This window comes from Lygodium microphyllum, chromosome 25, assembly GCF_053477565.2.
Source record: "Lygodium microphyllum isolate KBCC chromosome 25, Lygodium_microphyllum_v1.1.10, whole genome shotgun sequence".
Lineage (NCBI taxonomy): Eukaryota > Viridiplantae > Streptophyta > Polypodiopsida > Schizaeales > Lygodiaceae > Lygodium > Lygodium microphyllum.
The window spans coordinates 27,581,600-27,596,613 of NC_141159.1; the positions used below are offsets into that span (position 1 = coordinate 27,581,600).

Sequence of the window (15,014 nt, forward strand, 5' to 3'; positions counted from 1 at the left end):
TTGTCATAAGAGGCCTTGTTCTAAGAAAAGGTGGTAAACACCCTTGGACAAGAAGCTAGTTGTGGAAAAGGTGGCAACACCCCGCAGTACAGATCAGCCAATTCCTCAATGGACCTTTCAGGATGCCGTTCTGTAGAGCCACCTCCCTTGGTGTGTTGTATCCTATAACTCCATCATGCATTTGACTCCTATAGTAGATGACATTTCTCACATGCAATCGAAGTTCCAGAGCTATTGGCTACCTCCCTAGGTACACCTTTTCATCAACCGATACAAGTTGACATCATCAACTAGACGACGATAACTTCTCAAATGACATGAGCTTTCATCCTAACTGGATGGGAATGTGCATATGGACTTCCTTTTGTATTTATCAGAAGAGTGTGAGACAAAGGGTAGGGGGATCAACTAGTCCTTGCCCTTTAAATACAAAAGAGAGGTGAGATGTGTGAATGGAGTATTACACGCACGGGCTGCCCTCTCAATGCACAAAGCACACTCTATTCCTGTCTATGGCACTATAAGGCTCCCTGGCCTTCCTTCTAGCACTGTATGCTAGCACAAGGTGGGATGCACTACTACACCATCAATTGTGCACAAGGTATACAACCTTCACAGCACAAGTGGCAGTGATAATTAAATCAATGGGTGTGAGGAACTCGTTGCCCTCTTGTATCTATCAATAGAGCATGAGACTGAGGGGGGGCTAAGCACGATTGATTTCCCTTTCATCAATTGAGAGGTGAGGATTAAGAGATGTTATGACAACTAGCATCAAGTACATTTTTGTTTCTCTATATATACATGGGATAGGCCTCTGCCATCACTACACACGCATCACTCTGTTCGATGCATTGTACTATAAGGCTCCCTGGCCTTCCTTCTTGCACCTATACTAGATGGGTTGGGACACACCGATGCACCATTAACTGTGCATGTTGACATACTCATTTTGAACCATCCCTCTTGTCGATCTCTCAATGGGTGTGAGATATGGGTTTTGCTCCTCTCCTTAAGTGACATGAGTTATGGGATGAGTGACAGATCTATCATCCCAACATGAGTAATTGTCGAGATTGCGTGTTGCATTCTTCGTTCTTGACACCTTAACCGATGATCTTCATCGACAACACTATCTCCCTGGGTGCTACTGCATGGTCCCTACCATGATAAAAGCATATTGTGGCAAGCCTTGGGACCTCTTGTGGTGGATGAGTTCGACTTCCTAGTGAGTGTCAATAATCTACATCAATCAACTGAATGGGCCAACTGTTTCTAATCCTACCTCTTGCATTCATTTAGGTGTATGTTATGTTTTAAGTGTGGAAACCTATGGATATGGGTTATGGCTGAGTGTTAGGCCCTTGATGATTAGCCAAATCGCTCACACGTTTTAAGTTGGGGATGTGTTCCTACACGTCTCGGTTGTATGCATTCATGAACATCCTATTGATTGATCCTTACACGATATTCTATTTTCTTCATGTCCTAGTGGGGTCCCTTCCTTTCCCACTTGAATTATTTTATCCCGTTCTTGTGATCTTCTCTTGCCCTTTTAGTTGTTATATTATTTTGTTGCTCCTTCATGTGAACGCACCCTATGTTTACCGAACTTGCAAGCTAACCCTCCAAACTTGTTTGTCCCTTTGATTTGACAACTTTTTCTTTTTATGGCCCTCAATACTAAGCAACAATTCATGAGTTACTAATTTTTAAAGAATTTTACATAGTTAAGACGTGTTTCCATGCGAATGCACCTTTTCCACATCGAAACTATAGTTTGATGTGGTAGTCCTAATCTTCCTCTTTTCTTGGATTCTTTTCATTTTTACAGTCTGTCTTTTCGATACATGGGTTGGACGTTATTTATTTTTTTGTATTTACGGATTTATTTTTATACGTTTTTCTGTTTTTTCCATGTGAATGCACCTTTCTTCTGTCGAAATCGCATTATGACTAGATATACCTATCGATTACCATTCCTCAAACATTTTTTCTTTTTGTTGTTTCTTGTCCTGTCTTACAGATTTCTAGAATTAATTTATGTTCCGATTTTTAGGTGTATTTTTATCATTTTTTCCATGTAAACCACCCCCTTTGCCTACGAAACCATGTTTTGACTAGATACCCTTATCCAACTCATCAACCCAAACATTTTTCCTTCTTGCTACATTCCATTCTGACTTTTTATATTTTTGTTTTTAATTTCTAATTCTATTTTTGGGTTTTATTTTTCTATTTTTTCCACACGAATAGGTTCTATTCTCATCAAAACTGCATATTGACATGACAGGCCTATCTGACACCTCATTCTGGACATTATTCTATCTTTTCACGCTTCATTTTGACTTATGGATTTTCAAAACTTAATTTTCATGTGATTTTTTGTGGCTGTTTTTTCATATATTTCTATGTGAATCCCTCTATTTGTTGTCAATTTTGCCAGACGCATTATTCGTGCCATTCCTCCAGTTGCCTTGTCTAGTTTTGCTTTTTATGGTGTGTTCACATCGGATGCTAGGATCTCTTCAAATTAGTTTTTTCCTAAATTTTTTATTCTCTTGCCCCCCGTGTGTCATGTGCACAGCTGGTTTTCACCTCGTAATGTGTGTCAGGCATTGGACGTGACGTCCTTGGCTGCGCCAGATTCTCCCCTAATCCTGTCCATTCCTATCAGTGCAAATTTTTTTCCGCCCGCCTGCGTTAGCATGCGAGACAGGGGTACACTTCTTTATTTTAAAGCAAATTTATTTTTATAAAAAAAAAGTAAATTCTTGCCCTCTATCTCCTTCTCTCTCTTCCCTCTCTCTTTCTCTCTCCTACCCTCCCCCTCTCTGTGGTTCCCTATTCTCCCATCCTCTCCTTCTCTCTTCTCCTCCTCTTCCTTCTTCTCCTCCCTCCTCCTTTTTTTCTCTATTCTCCTTCTTCTCTCGCCTCTTTCCCCTCTTCTTTCACTTTCATGTCCCCCTCTTCCTTCCTCCCTTCCCTCTCCTCCTCAGCTCCCCTCCTTATCCAGCGTGGCTCATCGGTCACCATTGCCACTAGTAGTAGCCATTGCTGCTACCGTCGCAAAGGGCGTCATCGCCATTGTTGCAGCACCTCTATCGTCGTCGAGTCACTACCACCTCCACCTCCCTCTCCCCTGCCTCCCCTCTCCCTCCCCCCTGCCACTCCCTTGGCCTCCCACCCACCTTTTCCCCCTTTTTTCCTGCCTGTTTTCCTTGTCCACCCCCCCCCCCCCCCTTGCCCCCCTCTTTGTCCTCCCTTTGGTCCCCCCCTTGCCCCCTTCCTCGCTCACCCAAACTCCCCCCCCCCCCCTTGCCCAACCCCCCTCTTTATCCCCCCTTGCCCCCTTTGGTCCCCCCCTTGCCTCCTTTCCTGCTTGCCCAACCCCCCCTTTTGTCCCCCCCATTTCCACCCTTCCACTCCCCTTTTCTCCCCCTTTTGGTTGCATGTTCCCCTCTTGATCCCCTTCCCCCTTTCAGAAAAAACCCATGTCCCCCTACCCAACAAAACCATTGACCAAACACACACACACACACACACACACACATATAAACACCCCACTTCCCACCCCCTTCCAAGTATCCAAGTAAAAAAGGTTGCCCTTTCCCCACCTTCGAATCCACTTGTGGTCCTTCACACGTGGAACATAGTTCAGGATTCTTTAAGCGGTCATTCACTTGCGAGGATGTGCATGTGATTTAGTCCGTGCGGTAGCGGGATGGTTGCTGTTCATATGTAGTCTCACCCTGGAGGGTATACGCATTTTCTTTTTTTAAAATTATGAAAGATATTTAAAATATTAAAAATATAAATAAAATTAAAAATCATAAAATATACAAAAATAGCAAAATAAATTTAAACTTTTTTAAAAAAATATTATATATATTAGCTAAAAATACAAAAAATTGGTTCAATTTTTTAAAAATTTCATAACAGTCCAAGCCAAAATAAATCCAAATTATATATATATACATATATTAGTTGAAAAAAAATCCAAACCAAGCACATCCAAATAAAAATTTAATTTAAAGAAAAACCGAAACTCAATCAAACAAGATACACGTGGTTTTTTGGTATTTTTTCTCCTGTCAAAAAAATTTCAGCTAGCTAAAGTGTATTTTTTATTCAATCGTGGTCATGATCCTTTCTCATCACTTGATTTTTGTGCGCATTTAGATACACTTGCATTCACACCCCCTCTATGTACCCCGTTCCTTTCCTTATTTTCTTTTTTGCACCAAACATCACAAGTAATTGCTAAAGGAACCCATTGACCACATTTTTCATGTAGATCCATGCTATATACACACATATAATTTAATAAAATGAACCAACCATTCACGTAGCACCCGCTTTGTGTGCTAAATATATATTTTTAATTTGTAATAAAATAAACCCGCCCTCACAAATGCATGCGCTAAAAAGAAAGCACTACACACACATTAAATTTCTAAAAATGAACTTGTATCTAGAGACATTGAGTTAAGAGCAATGTTAGGGAAATGTTAAAGTACTGTGGAACTTAACAAATTTTAACTAATGGATAAAATGAAACACTGTTTTCTTGCTAAGGTTTATCACTTAATAAAACTCACCCATTGTTAATTAATTATTCAAATTTATACTCAACTAAATTTTCCATTCCCTTCACATTGCACAATACCCCTTTCTAAATGAAGCGTTACGTGGGGTGGGTGATGTGGTTATCAATCTAAGTCCCTGTTGACTGTTTGAGTTAGGAATAGTCTTGTTATCAGCGTATTGTGGTTTGGTTTAGTCCATTTTTCTTTGGTCATTTGATTTGAGTCTGGGTATGGTGTGTACTATTATTATTATTTACATGATTACAAGAATATTGGGTGCATGTTTGTTTGCACAACATGAAGCTTTTGATTGCATAAGTGGAGAGATCATGCCAAAATTTTTCAGCAAATGTGGATTGCCTAGGGTGGTGAGTCAATCATGTCCAAGTGAGTCTTTCTTTTGTTGATATCTTATTTGTTGCTGTTTTGCCATTTTGTAGGCATTTCTTATGATTGTCAGTGTGTGTGCGGTGTATGTGATCCATCTGAATGGTGCCTTGTGCTCCTCCCCTAGTGTAATATGTTCCATTGGTTTCTCATGATTATTCATAGTTGCTAGAATCGGAACTTATTTCTAAGACTAGGTTATCCAAATTTGTGGCCCTTCCACTACCACTTGTCCCTAATGATTCTGACATGTGTGATCAGTTCTTAACTTTTTACAACAAGAGATCTGGCTTTGTTCATGACACAATTATTCTCATCCTAAGAGCCTGGATAATGCTCTTTCTTTATCCTACCATCATGGAGAACCTTTTCCTACTGCCTATCAACTTTTCTCAAATGAGGACGTTTTGAAGCTTTTGCAGAAGCAAACCACAGATGTATTGGATCCTAAGCGGATCATTACTACTTCGGGCTTTAGTCTATCCAAGATTTTTAACCCTTTATGGAAACAATTGTGCCACTTCCTTCAGGATAGATTCGTGCCTACCAAAATCCCTTCTAATTATCTTTCGAAGGAATTGTTTACAGCTTCCCACATGGTGCTAAAGTGTATCACTTATTGATTGGAGTTCATATCTCCTTACTAAAATGGATCAGTATTTTATTTGAATCATGAGGGGTAATGTGACTAATGTCACATTTGGTTCCTACCTTTATGTTTTCTTGATATATGCTGCCCCTATGAAGGAAATTCCCTCACTACCTATTGATCCCCTAGTGATTCCTCCTCCTACTGAAGACCCTAATGTCATTATTGCGAATACCTATCCTCCTCCTTTGGTCATTCAAAGGAAACATCTTAAGCGAGTGGCTGAATTAGTACTAGTTTTCACTCGTTCAGTTTCAATTCCCGTTAAATCTTGCAATCAGTTGCCTACTTTCCTTACAACGCCCAATCTTTTCAGAGCACATAGAGATGGTACTCTTGATATTTCAATTCCTTCTGTGAAATGTGTAGATAGGAGATACAATTCCATTTCTGTGCAAAGACATTCAAAGCTCTATTGAACTCTCAGTTATTGTTTGTATTCATCAACTCTATTCTTCTTTTTATGAGGAGATATAGCAGTCTAAGGAGGAGTTGAACAAGGCTAATATTGAGCCAGCCTTTGCCGTCGAAAATTTTTTTAACCTCTGTACACAAGTGGAGCAATAGACTAAGGTCATTGATGCCCAAAAAGAAGATATGTCTACTTTGCAAGTTTAGTTGACATATACCAAATCTAAAGTTGTTAATGTGACTTAGGAAAGGGATAGGTTTTTGAAGGGAGCCTAAGAGTTGAAAGCTTTAATAACTATCCAAAGGGAAGAGCTCAAATCAGCCAATACTATCATAGACCAAAATATTACTCAAATTTTATTACTTAAGAAACAATTGGCTTAGTCTCTTTCTGCCTCTCAGAGTCCTTTTGTGCAGCCAGATTCCTTTCTTATCCCCTGCAAATTTAGTTGTTCTTCAAGGAAATGCGATAGTATGTCTATTATTCTAAGCCAAGGTGGAAAGGCTTCAGTTAAGAATGGACTTGTTTTGAGTAGTTCCAAGAATTAGTTCCTTCGGATCACTCCTTTGTGCACTATCAGCGTAGCAACATAAGCTGGCATTTTATATTAAGCTTTACATGATGGATTTATCTCCTCTAGAGGATAGCTCGAGTGGAGCTTGGTCTTTTGATTTATTGACTAGGGTGGTTAGAATGGTTTTTGAAGATTCAATGACTCTAGATACCATGCTTATGTCATACATGTACTTGTGAGGTGTTTTTTTTATCCCAAATGATGAAGATTTTTCTTGGTATATTGGAGATGTGGTATTGCAAGTTGTTTTATATATCAAACATTTGGAGTTGTAGATAGATCAGATATTCTAGACATATTCTTCCAAAGCAGCTAATTGTCTTGAAACTTCTTGGCATATAATGATTGATTCTGTGTTTTTGAATCAACATCAAAACAAAGCCTCTACTCATGTGCAAAACACTAACCAACTGAGGATGAATCTCTTAGACCACCTTTCCAAGAAACCTCCATTTGGTTCCTCTTTCTTTGATGCCTATCATCACAGATATGTGATAGGACCATCAGTGCCTTGTCTATCTTATTATTAGTAGATGGCCTATAGATATGAAGCCTACCTTTGTATGTATCAATCTACTCCATAGGTTATTCTACCCCTTCTTTTTCAACCCAAAGATGCCCCTCAGATTCCTAGTTTCACCCGTTGTTCTTTTATTGAGGATCGTGTATTTTCCCCTCCTCCTTCTCGTCCTTCCCCGTCCACAACTATTCTTTCCACTTTTTTAGCATACTTGTTAACAACCTTTTTAGCTAATTTCTTTAAATTAAGAGACTATCCTTCTTTAACCCATTTCTACTTTTATGATTTTGCTTGTTCATACCCTCACCCTCTCTTGCTTATTTCTCTTCCATCTCCTACCACTTTATCCCTCAACCCCCTCAGTTGGTTAGTGGTTACACAGGCTGTAATCTCAAGATCCTTAGACATCGAGGATGGAGTTCAGGAGATTCTTTAATAGGACCTCAAATAAATTGGCCTAATTTGAGGAGAATGGATAATTGCTAGCCAACCTCTTCAAAATTATATGCACTTCACTCAAAAATATTCTCAGTCGTCAAATCCTTGAGTGAGAGTGACAGCTCACTTTGCTTGGTATCTTGCATACATGCACTGGCCTTCACATAATGATCAGAAGTCAATCCTAAAATTGTGTATGAATGTGAATGATATTGATCCCCACCAAACAATTGGACATTTTGTACTTTCATGCCCTTTGCTTACCTAGCTAGTATCTTGTATTGAGGGAGAGGATGTGTTGCTTGCAATCTTTCCAAAGTCCTCCCAAGAGTTTTGTAAATGAATCTCTATCCATGGATCATTTCCGAAACCACCAAGCTTTTAAGAGGGAATGTGGAGAGGATGTGTTGCTTGCAATCTTTCCAAAGTCCTCCCAAGAGTTTTGTAAATGAATCTCTATCCATGGATCATTTCCGAAACCACCAAGCTTTTAAGAGGGATCACTCATTGATATTCTTGGATGTATTTTGATTATTTATAATGTGATATCTCTCTTTTGGAGTTGCCATTGAGATGGTTGTTTTGTGTTTAGTGTATGTATTTAGTGTATTATTTGTATGATGGGGTCATGATTGGATATTCAAACTATTTGAGAAGATACATTTTTGGAGATTCGCGGTGATGATAGATGGACAAATGCAGATGAAGAAACTCTCAAGTTTTCTTTTTTGGAGATGAAGCTAGAGACCTTCTTGGTTTTCTGATTGGATATTTGAAGTTAAAGTGATGAGCTATTATTTTGAACTTTTAATAATTTTTTCTAAGGTCACGAGGATGCTCTTTGATTAAGTGTGGGGATATGTTGAGGGTTGATATGACTATGTTCTTTGTTGTTTTGTCTTGGGTTTTTGGGTGATTTTTGTATGATTTGAAGGATGATTTATTGGTTTGGAAGTGTTTTAGATAGTTTTGGATAATTTTGAATAGGTTTGAGAAGCTCATGATGTTTTTTAGTGCAAATATGATGTGCTGAAAGGTTCTATTGAGTGCCTGATAACTTCTGATTAGTTTGTTTAGCTTCTATTTTGTTCTAATTTCTTTGTAAATGAGAGATTAGAATGATGATTGATGGTTTTTATGAGTTTTTGGAATCTTATTTAATGATTCTTGATGGTTTTGAATGGTTTTAGTTAAGCTGAATGCTTTTTGATGACCTTCTGTAGAGCCTGTGTCTCTGTTTTTGTTTTTGCTCTATAAGTGTTCTACGGATGAATGTTAGCTTGGGAAAGTTTTCTAATCTTTGGAAGAGATTAATAAAAGTTCAAAATAGCTCAAATAAGTGGAAAAAGTAGTTGTTGAAGACTTAAGTGAAGATTGAAGTGACAATGACACTGTTGAGCTAAGAAAGGACACTATAGTAGCTCTAGTGACCCTTCATATAAGACATACCTCTTGGGAGGGGCATCCACGACCAAAGAGAGGTTATTCTTCATTATTCCAATGTACTATTGAGAGAGAGCATATGTGAGAGTGTGTGTGTGTGAGAGATATACCTGGTTTTCTATGAGAAACATTGTATCTACATGAGAAAGACTATGAAGATTATGAAGATAATAAAAGATAAAATCTATGTGATGAAATTCCATTCAAATGGGGCATTCCTTTGTGTTCTCTTATTCTTTTTATGGATTGGATAAAGAATATGAACAACGTGTTGAATTTTTGTTGTGATAAATCTGTGGGAGAATTGCTATATGATGTTGTGTGAAGATTGGTATTGTTTTTCTTCTTGTGGTTGATTAAAAAATGAAGAACAAGCTTGTTGATGATATAAGATACATTTTCTTGAGGTAGATTCCATGTTTTCTTGGTGTTCCTCTTAGGGCACCAATGACTGAGACAACAAGAGAAGGAGATCACCCGGGCCATTCGAAGATCAGTGGAGCAACCCTCCTAATCTCAAGAATTGGCAATGATGAGCCCAGCACGAGATGACTTGCCAAGAATGAGCACAATAGTAGCAATTGAAGATGTAGGAGAGAAGGATCAATGGTGGAAGGCAGGGATAAAGCCCCTCTACACCCAACCCCACTAGTCATGGCCAACCCTACAATCACCCCAAGACAAGAAATTTCTGAAGGGGCGGTCAATGAAAGCAATATCAAGGCCTAGGTGCAACACTTAGTAAGCAAAGTGTAAGCACCTAGCGAAGAAGCCCCCCTTGTAGGAACAAACAGGACAATAGCAGCCAACACAGAATCACAAAAAGGGTCAAAGGTAACCCGCTTAGAAGTGTCAACTACTTTGATGCCTTCAACCATACACAATACTAAAGATCAGATAAATTGGTAAAAGAGATTCAAAGCCAACTCGACAAGATAACATAGGAGAAAAATGTCGTGCTTGTAGAGCTAGAAGAGGACAAGATCACCTTTACAGCCTACAGGGTGGAAAAAACAAGGGTAATAACCATCATCAATAGGGAAATGATTGCATTGAGAGAGGCCTTAAAAGCAAGGGAAGGAGAAGAGAGCCTAAAGGATTTGTATAATGAAGAAAGAGAGAACCTCACTTCCCTAGAAAACATGTGCACATTCAAGTCCAGGGAAAACAGGTATCTAGAGCTCAAAATAAATGAGTTGAAGAGGCAAGGAAAAAGCTAGGTGGCAAGGACCCAAAGAGATGAGGAGACCACAAAGAAGTTGGCAGAGCTACACAACCAACTCCAAGAAACTCTCCACAAGCAAGCCATACTGAGAGAATAAGTAGAACATAAAAATCAAGAGCAGCAACAAGTGCACTCATTGTGGACGGGAAGAGGAGCAGGTGATCGCCACCCTAGCCCAGTACCAAAATCAAGGGCTAGAGTAGAAGAAAGGAGAAAGCAAAGGAATGGGTAGTCCAGAATGAAGATAGAGTCAAAGGCTTAGCTTACAATCTAGCCCATTCTGCGAGTGAATGCCTCATGGCTAAAAGCAAAGCCTCGGTTGTCAAGACAGAAATGTTGGAGCAACAACGCACAGTTTTTAGCACAGTGTTGAATATCGCGTCAGGTGGAGAAGAAACATTGAAAAAAGCAATAAGAAAACTAGAACTGGCAAGGAGGGCATCACAACATGGACTCCATGCCAAGGCACCTGAGCCTAGCACCAACTTGGGAGTAGAGGAGCAACATGCCCATCTAATCTCAATTGTCTTAACCTCATAAGAACTTGCCTTGCTAGGGCTTGGGGAGCCAAAGCAGCAAGTGTAGCCACCTCAAAACAAGAGCCAACTGAGCCTATTCAAAAAGAAGGACCCGATGTTGAACAAGACCAACAAGAGAAAGAACAAGTGCAGGTACCTAGCCCCCCTCTACAGTCACAAGCACACCTAGAAGAGCAAGGGGAGGAAGTTGCGGTATGTGGACGGATGGTGGAGATGAGGCACAAATGTAGAGAACAAGTGGAAATCACCTATAGGAAGCTCCAAGCCAAGACACTGCAAGTTCCATAGGTGGCCATCCCTCAAAGTGAGGAGTGCGACCCTATGAATTGGGGCTAGGAACTTGTAGTAGTGTGGGAGAAGTGGGAAAACCATAACTACATGTTCGAGTTCTCTTTCACCTTCTCTCATACATTGGATAGGGTATTATCTCCAAGGGTGGTGGAGGATGTCATTAAGATTTCAGTAATGCTAGGAAGGAGATGGCTAGAAGAATAGATGAGACATCCCATGAGGTGGCAACAGTAGGAACCTACAGATTACTAGGAAGATAAGGTGGTGGAGGTACCTTGGAGGATGGAGGGATATGAAGCTCAACCTAGGTGGTGCAGAAACATCTAGGACTCTAACTTAGAGACCTATATGGCTTTCTGCAGCACCTACCACATGAATGAGATGACCCTACCTACATGCCCTACCAAAGAAGGATTGGAGTTGACTTTCATTGAGAGGTGCATGGTAGGTACAAATTCCCTTTGGTCTACAATGTAAATGCCTCAACCCCTAAAGAAATTCTAATCTTTATCGAAAGGGACCTCCACCCATCCATAGTAGGTTTTTGCAAAGACTTCTCCTCATGCCTCGATCTCATCTTCATCACCACATGTAACTATCTCTGCCTGTTGTGAATATTATTAAAATAAAAGCCTACTAGAGAGGAAGAGCGGCTATCGCCCCTCTTTTTTTATATCAATGTTGGGATTAGTAGATATACAATGGTGCATCTCATGATGAGAGCCGCCCTCTTGCTAGCATTTTGTAGGAACCTCTTAGAAGACATGAGTAACAGTAGATTCACTAAGTGTAACCACCCGTTTTATCATCTACTCCACTCAATGTAAGAGCTAACTTGAAGGGGTATCTAAAGAGCAAAGCCTTCCTAAGAAAAGCCATCAAGCCTCCACACAGCTTGGCCCTTGCTCATGAATGGAATACTTCTTAGTGTGCTCCCTTTATAATTCAAAAAAAAGTGAGAAAAAAGAAAAGAAAAGAGAAAAAATAAAAATAAAATAAAATAAAATAAAAAAGAAAAGGATAAGAAGGTAAGAAGTGGAAAGAAAAGAAACACGACAATGAAATTAGCCCATGTGTACTCTATGAGCATCACAAGCACTGCACATCATCAGTTAAGGCATATCAAGGGCAGGACATGATTGATAGACCTAGCTCCCTAATCCATGCACAGCACCTCCATTTACATGAATGAGGACCTCAATTATGGGACAACACTTTAGGCTCGACCCATCTCCCAATTCCGCCATCACTTGCATAACACATTGCTTAATAAGGTAGAAACAACCCCTCACGAAGTGCACTCTTTTTCTTTTCAAGAACATTGTACGTGGTGTGGCAAACCAACACCTACAAAGGCCTTCAACCAATCATCTATCTTTTCCATTGGAAATCTACCAAACTTACTTCACAGAGTATGCCCAACGTGACCCACCACCCCAAAAACCCCAAGAACCAGTGAGATTCAAGGAGCTCTAATAACTATGCTTTCACTAGAGCTGAGTAATTTGGATTCATGTGTCTCTATCTTTGCCTTATCGGCCCACCATCGGGCTCTCGATCGATGTGATGCTAACACATCATGGGACCAATCTCCTTTAGAGCTTTATACGACCATGCAAACACGTCCAAGTTCTTGTTTAGTAGGCCATGTAGGACTAACAGTTCCTTTTCTAGAAGACTTGTACTCACCTTCAAGTGACATTCAGCACCATCTGTATCCAAAAAAGTTAATTTCTTTTCCCCTTCCACTTTGTGGATGAAGGTCCTACGGACTATTTTTCGAGGCATAGATTTGACTCCTTCAAGGGAGTGGCCTCCTCGTCTAATGCTCCGCTAGAAGTGACTTCATCTTTCCATGGGGACTCAGCTAGCTCCTTAGGATGCTGAAATGGTATCATGGCTATTCCTACTTTTACAAGAGAGTTCGTTATCACTTAACTCAAAGACTTATCTTCTAAGGATGCCTCCACAAATGTCATATAATAGAAACCATCTGAGTTCTGTTTGAACTATAGAACTAGTGTATGTTGGCAAGGTGCATCATCATCGTTCTCTCTTGAGAAGGATAAATTACAACAATAAGATCCATTGCTAAAGGAGAGCTTATTTTTCTTAATCCATTTCTTAAAGAGGTTTTGCATATGATGTGATTCATTTACTAGTCCAAATGGTATTAGAGTCATTCTATCCCACAACATGGGATCTTCAACTTCAAAAGCTTCTAGGAGTTCCTCCTCGTTAGTATCCTCTTTAGGTTGGATAGCTTCTTTCATGTCACCTTCATTATTTGCTTCTTAACTTTCATCATCGTCCTATTCAAACTCATTAGGGGAGTTTTGAGGTCTCAAAAATGCCCTGTAAGTGATCCTAGAGAGAGAAAACATTTTAAGAAATAAAATCATTTTTTAAATTTTTAAAAACTTTTATATTTTGATAAGTAAATATATCAAAATTTGGTAATAAGTCATTGTCATGATATTCTCATGGTCACATCAAATCTAAACATCTAGGCCGCTATCGAAGGGTTTTCGAAAGCAAAGTCGCAACCACAGAGGTTATTGAGCAATTCCAAGATAGAAGATCAATCAAACAAGATCAGGCTATGCAGGATAATCTGTCCATTCTTTAAGCTCCAATATATCTACCAATATATCTACAAATATGATCGTACAGTTTGCTCTTCTCGTCCAAGTTGCATATGAGCTGAAATAATTACAATCCACATGAAGACATTTTTCTGTTAAGTATATCAAAATATATATAGTGTTTTCAGCAAACTGTATGCAGGTTTTTCTTTTCTATACAACTCCGTATAGGACAAAATGCAATGCTAGAGAGACAATATGCCCTTGTGTTGGACCATGCAGTCCGTAGATTGCAATGCATAAGAGAGTTGTCCTTCTTGTCAGTGATTCCTGATAGCATTTCCAAAGACACCTTGTTTGAGAGGAGCACAAATATACCAACAGATACAGGCTTTTGGAGATCTTAATGGGATATTTTTAATGGTCAAGGGATGCCAGTTTGAAATAGCCTCCGAGTTTTGGAAGGCAATAGGGCTCTGCATCATCCTTGCATTCTGAGTAGCCAAAGTTCCTTTTTTTTCAAAAGAATTAAAATTCTACACTTAATTTTCAAGGGTTGTGAACCGTGAATTTTTGTCTGCACTCTCCTCTTGATTCCAACAGGCTTCTCTGTGCCGACAGGCCTTCCTCCCTCGCCCACATAAATCCTAGCCGCAGGTCAGAATCTGGACAAGGTGCTCCCTCCGATTAGCATCCCCTTCATCTCTGTCAAGTTAATTAGGTGAAAGTTCAAAAGGAAGGAGCATCAGGATTCATCTTTTGTCCCTTGACTGGAAATCTGCTCAACAGTTGTTCGATCTACCTTCTCTGTTACTCGATTCTTTTTCTCTGATATTCGTCGCACTCTTTCACGGATGGCTGCACAAACAGAATTTGACATGCCCGCTGAATGGTCCTGTAGAGGGGCCACATTAATGTGGTCAAAGAATCTCTGACTTTGATTAATGCGTGTTTGCATTGAACTTTGAGAAGTAAGTGGGATGCCATGAGCATTAGGACGATTCTGCAGAGAAAGGGATTATCGATAAGCAGTTGACACCTGACTTGCTCCTCTTTCCTTCACCCTCCAATCCTCTGTTTCACACTTCCAAATTGCAGAGTTCCCCTTCTTCGCTCTTGTCTGCTTGTTGTCGATGATTATGAGTGTCTTCAGAGCTGTCAGAGCTGGGTATATCCCACTCGGCCAAATTGATCGCTGACATCGCACGTCTCCTCCTCTCGATCAGCTTTTGTCGATCTCTGATCCGCTGAGTCACCAATCAGCACGACTTCTCCTCCACTTTATGTGTACTTTTGCCGTAGACCAGCAATATAACGAGTGATGTATTCAACAGTTACAGGATCCTCAACAGAAAGTCTATG

At 39.8% G+C, this 15,014-nt stretch overlaps 1 pseudogene; it reads left to right on the forward strand.

Moving 5' to 3' along the window:
• The window catches only part of LOC148014003 (uncharacterized), a 39,904-nt pseudogene extending 25,561 nt beyond the window's left edge, over window positions 1–14,343 (forward strand).
• The last annotated feature ends 671 nt before the right edge of the window (window positions 14,344–15,014 follow it).